Raw genomic sequence first — 17,691 nt, 5'->3', positions numbered from 1 at the left:
TTTCCTCACTCCACACATAAACCTCCAAACGTGAAGTGTAAGAAAGAGCAGAAGACTACATGTTATGCAAGGTGGCACTTCCACGGTCATTTGCATTGGATCCCAAAACAATTATGAAAGCAACTGAAGGAAAACCTGAAACAAAGCCTCCTTAACTTCAGAGCGTCTGTATGGTGCACAAATTCTGTGACAACATTTGAGCACAGACCAGCTTATGTATGAGCCGACGGGCAGCTTTGCAGCAGATGAGAAAGTCCTCTCTGTGCTGAGGATCTTAAGATCCTTCAAACAAGGAAGTAAACATCTATGTCACTCAGCCAAGAAATACCACACTCTTTTATCTGTTTAGTTTTCTGCTTCCTGCCTCAAATATACCGCAAATCCATATAAATGATTTTCCCCAATCAGTAGTCATACTGCCAAAAAGGTAAACTTTAAACCTATCTCCAACTAATCTTAAAAAAAAAAAAAAAAAAAAAAAAAAAAAAAAAACTGGTACTCAGGCAAATTCAACTATTCACTCTCCTTCAAAAGGCCCTTATTGCCTATTTTATTCATGAAGCCATAGTTTACCCATGGCCTCTGGGCACCCTTCCACTGTCTTGTATTATTAGTTGGCTTTACATTTATTTCCCTCATGGAGTAGGTAAACTTGGAGAACAGGGACAGTGCTGTATAATTTTTGTATTCTGCTACAGAACAAAGGAGTGGCCTTATATACAACACATTGTTTGAAAATCACAAACCTGTAAGTATTTTCTGTATGAATCAGGTGATATGTTATTAACAACTTTAAATTATCATCTCGAACTAGAAAAACTCATCTAGGAAAGCTGACAGTTTTACAGCAGCTAATCATATTTATCTTTCCATAATTTTTTTTCCTAAAAGGATATTTGGTTAGTTTAAAATAAAAAACCTCAAAGCTATTTAGTTTGAATCAGTATAAATGCATCAACTCTTCAATGACAGTACAGAATAGTATAGATGGTATAGAATAGTAAATGTTAGATGTTAGAAATAATATTGGTTATACGTCACAAGCTCAATAATTTACAAAACAGTCCATACTTTACGTCTTCCTTTTCATATTCCTGTGAAACAGGATGAGCACATAGTATCACTCAGACTTTAAAAAGAAACCCAAGTTCAGAAAAGGCACCTGGTAAATGAGAGGCAACATTGGAAATGTAACCCTAAGTCTATATCCTAGCCACAAAGTAGACAGAACTGCATCACACAGACCCTGAAAAAGTATTAGAAGGCTTAACTGTTTTATTATATGCCAGGAGACCATCTAATTCCTAAATAGGACAAAAAGTCAGCAGTAGGTAGATTATAAACTTGTTTGGGCTGTGAGTTCCATGAAGACAAGGATACCATCTGTTATGTGCACAGCACCTGGTATACAGCCTGGCTCACAAAAAATTCTCAAATATCCATCTAACTGAATAGCACCTGTTTTGTACTATTACCAACAAAATTCTAAAGCTCTACTGAAATATCTGTGAAGTTCTTAATTTTCAATGAAAAGACATGCCTTACATGCTTAATTACACGTACTAAAGTATATATACTAGAGCATATGTGTAATTGAAGACAGTGATCCTCTAAGACTCTGAATTTAAATTAGGCATATTAAAAAATAGAGATGATTACTCAACAAGCCAATTTAAATCTAGATACAGAATACATTCTGTTTGGAAATAATTTTATATTTCAAGAGGCAAGGGCAGTGACTCCTACCAATCAGTAAAAAGTACCAGACAATTTTAAAAGGGGAAGCACTGATCTTAAATTGGTTTTTAAAATGGTCTATTTTGATCACTCTTTAGCCCATTGTAATTTGTTATTCTTTGCAAAGTTAAAAACATTTGCCTACTGACCATTCAGGGCAGAATGAAAAATTGAAAAGCTGATCTGGTGACAACACGGCCCATTCTTTCGAATCCAGGGAGGGCTAAAAGCACTCATGAGAACTCCTGCCAGTGTAGGTCTGTTTAGATCAAACTCTGAGAAAATGGTCATTTAAAAGATAATCCCTAAATTTCTTTTAAAATAAAAGCTCCATTAGCTAAAAAGGACATTTATTGAGTCCTTCCTTCATGCCACGTTTCCAAGCATTTGACAGGCATTATTTTTTTTTTTTTAAATTTTTTTTTTTTCAACGTTTATTTATTTTTTTGGGACAGAGAGAGACAGAGCATGAATGGGGGAGGGGCAGAGAGAGAGGGAGACACAGAATCGGAAACAGGCTCCAGGCTCCGAGCCATCAGCCCAGAGCCGGACGCGGGGCTCGAACTCACGGACCGCGAGATCGTGACCTGGCTGAAGTCGGACGCTTAACCGACTGCGCCACCCAGGCGCCCCTTGACAGGCATTATTTATTTCACTTACTTCTCATTGCCCTAAGAGATGGGGACAATTATTATCTCCATTTTGGTGATGAGGGACATCAAGTGCCAGGTCACATGGAGAGGTGGAGTCAGGAATGAAATCCACAGCATCCAACCCCCATGCCTGGAGGTTGACTCTGAGTGCAAGCATGTCCCCGCTTACAGAAGCAGGTCCATTAAGAGATGGCTCTCTCCCCCACCGCCTTGTGTGCCTTCCTGTGGCTCCGGCATCCTCCACCAGAACATCAGGGCTTCCATGCACCCTCTTTCCTGCAGGGCTTCCAATTTCTCTGCAAACTCAAGCTTCATTCTCTCAGACACCCACTCCTGATGGCCCTCCTGTCATCTGTGGGATCTAGCCAGTGACCGCTGCTTGAGTGTCCCTCTATGCATGTTCCTTTGCCCATCTCTTCTGGGATGAAAAGATGCTGGCATCTCACACCTAAATTTACTACAGCGTCTTTCCCCCAGCCCCTCAACTACAGTTAGAAACTAGCCTTCCTTTCAGATGCTATACTGGAAGCCAGCAGAGTAGTAACAACAACAACAAATGCTTGCTAACAGTTACATGGCATAATACTCTGAGCAATATACATACATACATATCATCTCTCTCTCTCTCTCTCTCTCTCTCTCTCTCCACACACACACACACACACACACACACACACACACACACACCCCTCATTCAAGCCTCAAAATATTTCTGTGAGGCTCATCTCATTACTATCCCTGTTTTACAGACAAGGAAATTATGTCCCAGAGAAACTGAGTACGGTGCCCAAAGTCACACAGCTATAAGCGGGGAAGCCAGGCTCTAGACCCTGGCAGTCAAATTCCAGGGTATGCCCTCTTAATTACTGTATTATTTCTCTTAAACAAGTAAAGTTATACCGTCCAGATCTTCAAAGAGTCTTGGGAAAGAAGAGACACTGTCGATGAAATACCCTCAAATTCCCTCAGGGGAATATGTGTGACTACTTCTGGCCAATGGGTTGGGGGCAAAAGTGACATATGTCACTTCCAGGCTGAAGTGTTAGAGAGCAGTGAGAGATATTCCATTCCCCTCTTGTTTCCTGCCACAGTGACCAAAGATGTTCTAAATGGTGGGAATCTTTGTTAGCCTAGATCCCTGAATGAGTAAATGGAGAACTTCCCACCTCATACCCCACCCACCTGTGCTGGCCAAGGAGTGCAAGTAAGAAATACACTTATGTATTTAGCCACCGAGATTTCTTTTTTTTTATTTAAAAAAAAAATTTTTTTTTTCAACGTTTATTTATTTTTGGGACAGAGAGAGAGAGACAGAGCATGAACGGGGGAGGGCCAGAGAGAGAGGGAGACACAGAATGGGAAACAGGCTCCAGGCTCTGAGCCATCAGCCCAGAGCCTGACGCGGGGCTCGAACTCACGGACCGCGAGATCGTGACCTGGCTGAAGTCGGACGCTTAACCGACTGCGCCACCCAGGCGCCCCTAGCCACCGAGATTTCAGGTTAATTTGTGGCTATAACATAAGCTGGCTTTCTGACTAATACAGTATTTAATCTACTTAGAACGAAACAGACCAATAAACAGAGCATAAGAAAAGAAAAATACAGACACTATTCAGTTCTCCTGGCAAACAAATATAATCTTCCTTAATCCCACTTTCATTGTGTCATTTCATGCTCCAGGACTGAGAACAGTTCCCCATGATCTACCACACGAAGTCCAGGTTCCTCTCCCACACTTGCAAGCCCCTGCAACCGAATTTCCCTCTATTGCCCAACATGTACCTTTCAAGTTAACGGAGTTGGTTTTGATTCTGTACCATGAACACAACAAATATTTGGTTCTCAATCACTGGATTATTCTGCTTCCTCTACTTATTCTTTATATTCACATCCCAATCATACCTCCTCCTTAAATTCTTCTTGGACTGCTGACAGCCACCCATCTTCCTTTCCTCGACTAATTTGGATTTTATATAGCCAATGCCACAGAGTTTTAACTTTAGATGTATATTATCCTATAATAAAAGGAAAGGGAAAACATACTGGCCTGGAAGCCTGGGGCCTGGTTCTGGTTTGACTGTTAATCAGCTAACTACCTCTGTCCAGTCTTTTAGCCTTTCTAGATTTCAGTTTTCTTCTCAGTGAAACAACAGCACTAGATAACGTGGAGGGGCGCCTGGGTGGTTCAGTCCATTAAATGTCTGACTTTGGCTCAGGTCATGATCTCAGGGTTCCTGAGTTCAAGCCCCACATCGGGTTCTCTACGGTCAGCGCAGAGCCTGCTTCAGGTCCTCTGTCCCCCACTCTCTGCCCCTCCCCCACTCATGTGCACACATGGGCTCACTCGCTCTCAAAAATAAAAATAAACATTTCAAAAAAAAAAAAAGATAATGTGTAAACTCTTTGCCAACATCACACTGCCCATGATCTATTATTTCATGTGCATTATGCTTACATTCCTCAAACAAAACACAAGCTCCTCTGGGGCAGAGACCTTGAATTTTCCTTCTTTCTATTCTGAGTAACTCCAAGCACAGCATCTTGCACATTGATAATGCTCATAAAATGTATGTTGACTACAGGTCATCAAATATTAGCTGAACTTACTATATGATTTGTACTATTAAAGTATGACACACGAGGAGTTTTATTATTGCCTGTCATAACTTACTAGACAGCAATAGATAACACATGCTTCATATTGAAATATTGACCATGAAAAGTATACTAAATTGGAAACTGGAATGACACTGAAATCAGTCAGGATTCCCTTTCCAAAAAGAAAGGTTTTCCGTTGCGAGTACGAGGAGTGCCCCTAGCTTTTCCTCTTCCTTCCACATACGAGGAAGCAATGTATGACACATACATTTGTTTAATGTCTCCCTGATAATACACATCCAGACTGCTCTACCTCAAAGAAATCTCTGCCACACTGCAGCTGTTAGAAAGAAGAAACCATATAAGAGGGTAACGTATATAGGAAAATACATGATCTTATTCTTCAATAGTTTATCTTCCTCAAAAGTTTTAAAGACTTTCTTTTTGTCTTTATTTGCATACCTACTCTGTGGCTTCTTGCTGCTAATAATGCTTTTTCAATGTCTTGTCTAGTCAACTACACAGCAAGCCACTCCTGGGCACCTTAGTCTTCGGCCCCACATGGCTACCTACTACAATGGATAGAAACCAAGAATTCAAGTAGCATTTGATTGGCTTTTATCAGTTTTCTCAGAGTGTGAGAATATTTATTCCTGATTTCTATACTTTTAAGAAAGACTTTTCCCATGCAGGTTTTGAGAAGAAAACAAAATGTGTCAGAATGAAACTACAAGGAGGCTACATAAGGTTTAATCGAGCTCTAAAAATGGTAACATCGTGATGTGTTCTTATTGCGGGAGGGCACCAGTTCTACAATTTTTCCCCTTACGTCTGTGAAACACAGGCATTTTTTTAAAACATATATAGTGAAAATATATGAGGTTACTGCCTGCATTCGGGTTTGAAAAATGATATAACAACTAGATTACACACTGCCTTACCATACACATATTACAACTCAAGAGGGTAAGGAAAATATCACAAGTGCTTGTGTATGACTGCCTCTTTTCCCTGTTAAAGGATCAAGAGCAAGGAAAGGTCATGAATTTTGAGTGTTATTAGCTTTACCTAAAGAAGAGCTGTTAAGAAGGCATCATCAAAACAGACCCATACACACAATACTCACAGAACAAGGAAATCAAAGCATCCCTGTTTGTAGTCCCACAACCTGGTAAATGCTCTACCTGGGACATGGCCTTCAACTGTGCCTGTACCCATGCACTCAGGTCTCTGGAGACACCCAGGGAGAGACCAGTCAGTCAGAGGCAGGGGCAGAGCTGAAAGATTCTGTAGGTCTTGGCCATGCAGAACTGAGGAAGCAAATGATAAAATGGCACATGGAAAGAAAAAAAGTATCCCATTAAGGATCCAGTTGTCAAACAATTTGAAACTTGTGTGTTCAGCAAAATGCCAATAAGGTGATGCGTACATGTTAATCATAGTATTCTCTCTGCATTTGTGTATGTTTGAAACTTTTTTGTAATATATTTTAAAGCCTGGTAAGTGTAGTCTCCAACACATTCCCATACTCTTGGTATGTTAAGGGTGGAAGCAGAAAATAAGGGACTGACCAAGGATTGAGAGAGAAAGATGGTGGCATATATCAAGTGGCTACGTTGTCTCTAATCAAGTGAGCTGCACAACCCAAATCATACAAAAAAAAAAAAAAAAAAAAGACAGGAATGGGACACATGGGGTCACATTCATATTTTAAGATCACATGGAAGAATGGTCTCAACAGCCCTTCAAGAAGTCCTAGTAAGAGATGGCTTTTGGTGACAAAGTCACCAGCAAAGATCAGGCTATACTAGAAATCCACATGAAAAGACTGTGTTTCATAAACATACACACACGCACACACATAATGCTCCATTGATCTCCTAACACAAAGGGCCACCTCCTTTTCCTTAAACCATGTTCCAGTTCAAATCTAGGTATTTTAGAGTCAGGTACACCACTTTGTATACATACATTTGAAGTCAAATGTAAAAGTTGAATTTTCTTGATTACTAGTCCTATCAGCAAAGATTTACTTACAGATAACAGAATAGCTCTCAAGATGTCTTGGGCAAAAAAAAGACTTAGTACACAGATTTAGGTACTTATAAAACTGCTGAAAGGGCTAGAAGGGCAGGTCCAGACTGTGCCTCCAGGAGCAACACAGAACAATTGGTCTACCTGGAAGACGGCTTCCTCTGCCACATTCAGGACCCTGGGAAATCAGGAAGTCATTACATCATTACAGTAGAATCTAGGAACCAGGAAGTTGTATGAACTATAACCTCGAGAGCTCTGTTGGGTCTGTAGAACTAGACCACAAAATTGGTATCTATATGCTCCTGCTTTGGCTCACAATGAACTCGATAAGCACCATACAAGTTCTTCTGACTGGTAGAGCCTAAATCATACCCAGAACTCTGGATGCAAGGGGGCTTAAGAAATAAAGCATTCAGCTTTCCACCCTCTGCTTTATGTGCAGGTACCCTAGGAAGACCATGCAACAGATAATGAGCAAGCCAATCTCAGTGTATCCATCATACCACAGAAAATACCAAAATACTCTACCAAAAGGGAGGAAGGCGTATTTAACTTTAAAAAGAAGAAATAAGACATCACAGTCAAGTGCAAAACCAAGTATAAAAGGGCTTCTAAGTAACAGAAGATATCTGAACATAGTTTTTGCAGTATATAATATTAACAAATTACAAATAATTTTGTTAGGTAAAATAATATAGTTATACAAGAAAATGTTATTTTTTAGAACTCACTAAACTATTTTTTAGAACATGAAAGAAAATATTATGATGTCTTGAAATTGCTTCAAAATACTTAAATTACTTTGTTTTTGGGGGAACAGATGTTAATTATTAAATCTGGGTAAGCGGGCTCATTTCTTATTCTCTCTGCTTTTGTGACTGAAATTTTTCATAATAAAAAGCTTTAACAGGTTATACCAAAAAAAACATGGGAAGTACAAATTATTTTTGCTTCATTTTTAAATGAAATTTTAAATAAAAATGCTTCATTTTTAAAACTTTAATTTTAACGCATTATTAAAATAAGGTCCATCTTGGGGTGCCTGGGTGGCTCAGTCGGTTAAGCGTCCGACTTCGGCTCAGGTCATGATCTCGTGGTTCACGAGGTCGAGCCCCGCGTCGGGCTCTGTGCTGACAGCTCGGAGCCTGGAGCCTGCTTCCAATTCTGTGTCTCCCTCTCTCTCTGACCCTCCCCCCATTCATGCTCTGTCTCTGTCTCAAAAATAAATAAACGTTTAAAAAAAAATTAAAAAAAAAATAAGGTCCATCTTCTGTAAAGTAACTGGCTTATACTCCTTAAAATGTCAAGGTCATAAAAGACAAAGACAGAATGGGAAATGTTCCAGATTAAAGAATTAAGGGACATTGCAACTAAATGCATAATGTAATAATGGACTGGACCACAGACCAGATTTTTTTTTCTTTTTGCTATAAAATAGGACGTTATTTGGACAATTGCCAAATATGAATAAAGTAATACATACTGATGTATTTAGGCATAAAGGGTCATTACATCTACAACTTGCTCTCAAATGACTCGGGGAAAATACCATACACAGATAGACAGAAAATGACAAAGCAAATGTAAACAATGTTAATAATGAGGACATCCGGGTTTATGGGCTAAGGGAGTTCTTTGTCCTCTTCCTGTAACTTTTCTATAAGCCAGAATTACTTCAAAAGTGTTTGGGGGGTGCCTGGGTGGCTCAGTCGGGTGACGGGCTGACTTCGGCTCAGGTCATGATCTCATGGCGTGAGTTTCAGCCCTGCAATGGGCTCTGTGCTGACAGAGAGAAGCCTGCTTCAAATCCTCTCTCTCTCACTCCCTCTCTCTCTGCCCCACCCCTGCTCTCTTTCTCCCTGTGAAAAATAAATAAGCATTAAGAAAAATGGTTTTTAAGTATAAAATGTAGTGGCAGCACTGGGGAGCTTGAAGAGGAATAGCACAGTTTCTTCTATTAAATGAAAATTAATAGGGGTGCTTGGGTGACTAAGCTGGATAAACGTCCAAACTTTGGCTCGTCATGTTGAGGTTCACGAGTTTAAGCCCCATGCCAGGCTCTGTGCAGACAGCAGACATGGAGCCTGCTTCAGATTCTGCGTGTGTGTGTGTGTGTGTGTGTGTGTGTGTGTGTCTGCCCCTCCCCTGCTCGCACTCTCTTTCTCTCTCAAAAATATAAAAATAAATAAAACATAAATTAAAAGAAAATTAATAGCCAAATAACTGGAGTGGCATGTAGTTAGTACTTTTTCAGAACCTGTTCCATGGGGCATAGTCTCCCAATCTGAAAAGTTTCTTGCAGCATGTGCTTATTTTGTACTTCTCATTTTAGCAACAAAATTTGAATACAATCTAACAGCTGTCTTTAGACAGTAACATCTACTTTTATAAACATCTGCAACACTGCAGTTGAAAATGTATATAGGAAGTGCCAGTTTGGTGAATTTACACACTCAAATTACTTTCTAGTTCAGCAAAGAGAGAACCATGAACTACATTTTTTACCTTAAAAAAATGCATTAAAACTGTGTTACACAAAAGGAAATGTCTGAGTTAAGAGTCAGACAGGCATGAATTTCAATCTAGGCTCTGCCTGTTAAATACGCAGACATGACCCTAGTGACTCAATCAATTCTCAGAACCTCTGCTTTCTCACAGACACAGTGAGACTAACATCCACTCTTGTAATATTGTTGTGGACGTTCATTTAAATCAGGAACATATGGACAATAAGACTCTAGGGTACAAAATAGTTATTCAATATGCATTTATCAAGATTCCTTAAAAAAAGGAGTAAATCCTGCTATCCAAAAAAATCTCCAAATAGAATATATAATATTAACATTTCATAATGCTACTCTGTATTTTTTCTCCATGTTGTTGCTAACATTAACATATCCTTATGTTAACTTATTTATACAACAAATGTTTACTTAGGGTTTACTATGAACCTAGCACTGTTCCAGGCACCAGCATGAGAGCTGAAATTAATGCAGACCAACTTGTCCTGGTGAATTCATCTTAGGTTCTACAAGCCACCATTAACCATTGAGTAAACAAATAGTATCAGTTTAGGGGAGGGGATTATTTTGAGTGTTTTTCTGGCTTCGTCGCATCCATGGCTGGTTCTTTTGCCCTTCCAGACATTCTCTGAACTGCATTAATTACAAACTCCCTTTCCGCTAAATAAACCCGAGTTGATTCTATTACTTCAACTGGCAGGCATGCCTGTGCTCTCCTAACTGAGAAAGCCTTTTTCCCTTTGACGTCAGATAATAAAAGTACATCAGATACTTCAGAACTCAGCATAGATTGCATACAAAAAAATTCAACCCTAAGATAGGTATAGATTATTTTTGTGTGCTGTATATTTTGCTATGGTTACCGAGACGTGGTTAGCATTTTGACTTTTTTTTTCTTAGAATAATGCAATGATCTGAATCTCAAATCTTTCATAAGGTGCAACTTTCCAATGATAAACAAGAACAGGAAGTAAATCTTGAATACACCAGACTTCAAGTTCCCTTCACTATTATCTACTCTGCTGTCATCTCAGCTTAACTTAACATTAAACTTTCCACTGTCCTACCCTAAGTTGATGTTACTAATATTTTTTATTTCTGCTCAAATAAAACATTTCCCATTAAACTGGAAATTCTGACATATACTCAAATATTTTAAGTTCTAAGAGGAAGACATCTAAAATAAAGGAATTGAGTAGCAAAGCAAGTTACAAAAGCAGAAATGAAAACAGATGTTAAACTTCTTTGAAACAAATTTTTACTAATAGCCTCAACCAAAGCTATTTCAGTCACCTACTAGAAATATTGTACCTAGTCAAAAGATCTCAACAAGCTTCACAGGCCATCAGCAACTCAAGGGTGTGGGCTCTCTTCAAGGTTCTGTTTACCACTCAGCACCATGCATGTTATGGGATTTCAAAACAGAGGTGAGAAGTGCTGTAATAGCTCAGTTTAGATCAGCGGCTGTCCATCAGGGGTAATTTTGCCCCCACCCCAAGCATCATCTGGAAAGATCTGGAGGCATTTTTAGCTGTGATGATTGGGTGGGGGGAGGGGTTGCTACTGGCATCTGGTGGGTGGAGTCTAGGGATGTCACTGAACACCCCAAAGTTCACAACACAGCCCCCTATAGCAAAGAACTATGCAGCTAAAAGTGCTGACCAAAGTTGAGAAAACTGGGTTAACTATGCCTCACACAGGTTAACTTTGTCCTCACATTCATATATAAAATCAATGCTCATGTGGCTTTTCATAACCTCTGATGATAGCCTACAGACCCTTTCAAACAGGATACATTAAATCCATCCTCTGGAAAGCCGCTCTGACCACTGAAATTGTCAATGAATTCCCTGCAGTGTGAAAAGCCCAAGTCTCCTTCCACAATTAACCAACAATCTCCAAGGTAAGAAACTCTGAATGCCATTTTATTGGACTCTGAAGACATTGGGCTTCAAACATTACTAATATCTTGATTACACAGAGTAGCAACTTTGTTTCCTAATCGCTCCTAGGACAGTATCAAATGCATAAGTGAGGCAACAGAAGCCGCTTCCTCTCCTTACTTATCTTCTAACATCACGATTTTACTTTCATCACTTTACAGAAAATGGTGCTCAAGTTTCTGAGCTTGTTTTCTCAAAGGAGAGGATAGTAGTTCCTACTGTACAGGATTCTTCTGTTGTTGTTTTTTAATGTTTTCCATTATTTATTTTTGAGAGAGAGAGCAGGGAAGGGGCAGAAAGAGGGGGGGAACAAAGGACCCAAAGTGGGCTCTGTGCCGAGAGCAGTGAGCTCACATGGGGCTTGAACTCACGAACCATGAGATCATGACCTGAGCAGAAGTCACACGCTCAACCGACTGAGCCACCCAGGTGCCCCGGTAGAGGATTATTCTGAGGATTAAAGTGACATCAAGGTGGCACACAGTGCCTGGGATACGAATGGGTGTCCTCACTGACTCCTAACAGATGATGTTAGACACAGGGCATTACACACCCAAACACTGAACCAATGGAGAGATGGAAACTTTGGTTAGGAAAAAAGATACCCTGAGAACCTAAGAATTAATGAATTCTATGTTTCTCTTTAGATAAGATGTTGGAAATAATTTTATAAATCCATGTTTTAATCCTTTAAAAATACCACTAAACTTAAATTTGAAATTCAATACTTATATTTTTCTTACTCACTGAAAGAGAGAAAGAAAAAGAAAGGGGATTAGTACAAAAGAATAATTCAAGTAACTAGCACGTGGCTGACGAAAATTTCAATCACAGCCACATCTCTCTGGTATTAAAGAACACTCTTTTCACTAATCCATGCTGTCTCCCAGACACTCCATACTGAGAGCCATAAAAGAGAGGAAGAGCCTGATCTTTAGAAAGCATCAAGTTGAGAGGGGGGTCAATTAGGTAAATAATTACAAAACTAAATAATAAATGTTATGTGTAACTTGTAAGGATAAAGTCACCCGTGATCACAAAGGAAGGAGTGATGGATTCTGGCTGGCGTAGGGTTCCACAGAGTAGAGATATCCAAGGTAAGTCTTGAAGGATAAGTAGAATCTGCCAAGCAAGGGAGAAAGGACACTTCAAGCAGACTGTCTACATACGTAAATTCAGTGAGATGTGAGATGACACAGGAGTGATAGGTTGTGGTGAATAATGCTCTGTAGCTGGTGTGTAGAGTATAAGGGGGGGAATGAGAGAAAACGAGACTACAGAGGTTGGTTGGAACTCAACTCTGAGATGCCTTACTAACAAACAGCAGTGGGAAGTCACAGGTTTCTGAAGGCGGAAAGGAATAAGATAAGATCTCCTTTGGTGATAACCTAGGGGAGTGTGGAACAATACAGATAATAGCTTTGAGATGGTAACACTGAGAACAGTTAGGAAGCTCCTGCAATAGTCCAAACAAAAGCAGAAGAAATGCAATCAAAAGACGAATGCCTTTTCATCCATTTATTTACTCTGTGCATCCATCCACCATCCATTCACCCATCCAGCTAACACAGGTGCTCACTATGTGGAGCCAATCAGCTAACTGAAGCATGATCAGCAGTGAAACTGACATGGTCTGCTTGCATAAAGCTTATATTCTAGTGGAGGAGACGATTAAACCATTCATGATACAATGAATTATTCAATTTCAATGGTAGTGAGTGCTGTGAGAAGTGTTCTAGGAAAGAATCTCTCAAGAGACTGTGACCTAGTCTGAGGTCAAGCTGCTCAAAAAAAGCTTCTGCAAGAAGTCACCTTTGAGCTGAGGCTATTATCTCATATCTCTCATTCTAAATAAGTGTTCAGAAACTTCTCTTTCATTAGTCAACTTTGCTTGGTGTAATCACATTTTAGTACCTACTTATTAAAATCTCTGGTAAGTCCAGCCATGCCAGTAGGTATTGCTGGAAGGGGGGAAGAAAAACTAGGGGTGAGCAAAGAAGGGTGGGAAAAAGTTAAAGGGTGAGGGGGGTGGGAGGAATAGAAAGGGGAGAGAGACTGGGAAGGAAACAGGACTGAAATTCCAAAGGCTTTAGTTACACAGTAGACTTTAAAAAGAGAAATTCATTAGGAGAGAACGCCTAAACATTTCTTGTGATCAATACTCAGAAACATAATCCTCTGCAAACTGATAAACAGGATGAACCATGAACCTGTCAACTTCTACTTCTACTCTGTTTTTTAGATCTAGGAGTGATCTAGGTCAAAATTCCAACTCTGTCAACTGAATCTCATACTCCTGGGCAGATTTCTTAGTCTCTCCGAGAATCTGTTTTCTTACCAATAAAACAGATATAACCAAACCAATTTCACAAAGTATTTTTTAATAAGGAACAAAGGAGAGAAGAGAGTTAAAATATCTATTCATTCAATTCAGTTAATCTATCATTCTAAACACATTAATGTGATCACTTTGAATCTGGAGGTCCTGGTGGCTCTATCTTTATCTTGAGAAATATAGCTTTTCTTCTAAAATAAAGGTACTGATAGGGGCGCCTGGGTGGCTCAGTCGGTTGAGTGTCCAACTTCAGCTCAGGTCATGATCTCACGGCTTGGGAGTTTGAGCCCCACCTCAGGCTCTCTGCTGACAGCTCAGAGCCTGGAGCCTGCTTCGGATTCTGTGTCTCCCTCTCTCTCTGCCCTCCCCTGCTCGCGCTCTGACTCTCTCTCTTTCTCTCTCTCTCAAAATAAATAAAAATTAAAAAAAAATTTAAATAAAGCCATTGATCACCATTCAAGATATGATGACTATTTATATGTTAAATATTCAGCCCAAGTTCAAGACAGAGGGACAAAAAATTTAGAAAGTTAACTGTCACTTATTGTTAACTTTGCCCACAATACCCACTTCCCTTAAAATATCCCAACGGTTGATATTGAAGATGACCACAGATGATTATAGGTGTGCTGCTACTCTCCACTTGGCCCTCAGCTATAGAGAACCCGATCCCTCAGCACTTTTAAGATTAGAAGTTAACACCACCTCTTGGCACCAACACTTTTTATCACAGTAACACCACAGCCCAACTGAAAATCTTAACAAAGGACTACAAAATTCAGAATTACATTTAAATATCCATGGCTGATTCTTTTAAATAGGTCCAAATAACCAAATTGGTCCATCAAATAATTATGGTGGCATGACAGTATTTGTTACTTAACCTCCTGAATCATCTGTGCCCAGTCCTGGAAAGTTTTATCCCTTGCAGTGCCAAAAAGCAGATTTAGAAAACTGGATAAAGCAAGATCTACGTTACATGTGTGATCATCAAGAACAACATGAAAGGTCCTTCTATGATGAGGTTAGTAGGAAATTTATCCTGCTAGAAATGGGGTATTTGCAGAAATGAATAGAACACTAAATTCCTGGAGACAGATCCTGAGACCAAGAATGTTTCTCCTTGCTCCCTTCACCTTCACCACGACCCCTCCAGCAGATTACAGAGAACACTAGGTCAATGCTTAAAACACAATCTGCAAAGAAACAAAGAATGAGCCTTAAAGAAATGCTCATGCTTGCTGTGACGGGGTGAGAACTGGGATGAAACAGGACTTTAAATACCATTTCTGAATGCCTGTAGATGTATCTGATACAATCAATGGAGAAAAAAGAAGCTGATTCCACAATTTTAAGTGTTCTTAAAACACACACACACTTTTAAACAATACTGCCAGTTAAAGATGGTGGATTGAACACATGTACTTGCCTCCTCTGCTGTCTCCTAAAACCTTGTAAGAATGGCATTAAAAGATTTCCTTAAAGGCATAAACCCACAAAGATAGAGAAGAGTTAACGAATGTAAAAATTTTTCAAAGCAGGAAAACAGGAACAGAGTGCTAACTTGGCATATCTGAGAAAACGCAATACTAAACCAGCAACAGTGAGATCTGAGAAGCCAGGTTTGCCTGGAACTGCGAAGAGGCAGTCTGAGCACTGATCCTCTCCCAAAAGTCTGCCTATCTGCTGAGGGCTCCTTCCTATCCCAGTAGATGACTAACGTTTCTTATCTAGAAATGGTAACAAGGAATATCTTGCAACTGGGGGGGCTCCCATGCCCAGTTGAGTGTGCAAATAGAATACTAAAAATCAAAGTTTATATACTAAATGTTAAGGCTCCCAGGCTTACATCTTACAGAGAGTAGATGAGAGAGTATGCTTTGGGCAATTTGACAATTCATGAGGGGGAAAAAAAAGACACAAATGTCCAGATCCTAATACTGAGAGTTAGTTCATAGTGAAACCACGAGGCCCTACAATGAAGTCCATGGTCATTCAGTGCCTTGCATACTTCCATCAGCCCCTTTTAGAAGCTGGATCTTAAATATAAACAGCCAAAGGCTCAGAGAAAACCCTTAAGATCAGAAGCAGACAACGAGGAGGAAAAGAAGGAACTCAGAAGAAACAGAAACTGTGGAGGGAAATGAAAACCTTGGCGGGGGGGGTGGGCAGGGCAGGGATTCTCCTTAATATCATGAGAGATGTAAGAAAAAATACTAGGTGCATGAAAAAAAAAAACAAGATGCCAGCCAAAATGGATATTCCAAAAATAAAAAGGAACTACTGGATATTAAAACTAGGAGAGCAAAAGTATAAGTACTCAATATTTGAAAAGACACTTCATCTCATTAGCCATCAAGGAAATGCAAACTAAAACCACAATAAGATATTACAATACACCCTCCAGAATGACTAAAAGGACTGCTAACTCTCTTGGATCACTTGCTCTGGGGGAAGTTTGCTGCCATGTCATGTTGATATCTAGGCAGTTTCGCGGTGAGGAACTGAGGCTTCCTGCCAATAGCCATGTGAGTGAGCCATTTTGGAAGAGGCCTTCAGATGACTGTGGTCCCTGCTGGTATTCTGACTATTACCTTGTGAAAGACTCTGGGCCAGAATCACCAAGCCAAGCTGCTCCCAAATGCCCGACCCACAGGAAAACTGGCAATACATTCTCTAAGGCAGTCTGAAGGTAAACATATGCACACTCTGATTCAGCTTCCGACTCCCAGGTTCATACCCAACAGAGGTGTGTACATATACACACAAATGACATGTTTGAGGACGTCCGCAGCAAAAGTATTTGTAATAGTCCCAAATCAGAAGCAACTCCAATGTCCACTAACAGTCAAACGTTATGATAAACGGTAGTGACTCACATGACAGAGCACTACACAGTAATGACACAGTAGGATCTACTAAGAGGTGCAGCAACATGGATGAAACCGAGAGAAAGATACTAGACACAGAGTCTACATTTCCATTTATACCAAGTTCAAAACCAGACAAAAATAAACCAGGTGTTAAAAGTCAGTACAGACTTTGGGGAGGAAGTAGTGGCTGGGAGGCGGCAAAAGTGCAGGAGATGCTCTACTTCATCTGGATGGTGTTTAAAAGGATGTCACTTTGTAAAAATTCAATGCGCTCCAAACTTAGGATATACTTTTCCATGTACATGCTGTCCTTCGTAAGAGTTTATTTTAAAACATTAATTAGAAAAATTAGAAGACAGAACTGAAGTAGTTTTCCAGCAAGGAGTGCAAAATTACAAAAAGGAAAAGGAGAAAAAAAAGGCTTGAAGATAAGAGGATCTTTGGAAAGAGAGAACCAAGAAACTGAAAGGGGAGATAATCAAAATAATTCAGGAAAAATTCAAGAAGAGAAATTCATGAGTTCCTTGATTGACAGGGCCTGCCAAGTGTACAACCAAGAGAGATGAAAACCAGAACCAATCCAAAGCGCCTCATCACAAACTGCCACGGAGTATTCACAGTAAGATCGCCACCACATTTGTCAACAACATCGCAAGGCTGGTACTGGCACAGCATTTCCTCACCTACTTCTTCCTCTATATCCTTCTGCACCCCCTTCCCCGGACACATTATCATATAAAGAAACTAGTCCTTCCCAATACTGTTTATTTAGAAGAATGTGACGGTGAATTCCCAACTAGCCTACATGCCTGATGGAACATCAGTCAACAAGAGTGGGTGACAAATGGTTCTGTGGTGACTGTGGGTTCTCTATCCTGGGGGGCTCATTCCCCCTCTTATCTGATCTGTCATTGCCAAAACAGCTTAATATGCCCCAAGGGAACATGAGTGAGAGGCCCAAATAGCTAGACATCCTTAGAATACAACCACAA

The 17,691-nt window shown here is 39.9% G+C and overlaps 1 protein-coding gene across 5 annotated transcripts in view; it reads right to left on the bottom strand.

The window, feature by feature from the left end:
- Positions 1-17,691, bottom strand: part of UBAC2 (UBA domain containing 2) — a 174,021-nt gene that overhangs the window by 87,778 nt on the left and 68,552 nt on the right. The gene's annotated exons all lie outside the window — the stretch shown is intronic.

Source organism: Lynx canadensis, chromosome A1, assembly GCF_007474595.2.
Source record: "Lynx canadensis isolate LIC74 chromosome A1, mLynCan4.pri.v2, whole genome shotgun sequence".
Lineage (NCBI taxonomy): Eukaryota > Metazoa > Chordata > Mammalia > Carnivora > Felidae > Lynx > Lynx canadensis.
This window is presented reverse-complemented; position numbering and strand designations above follow the sequence as displayed.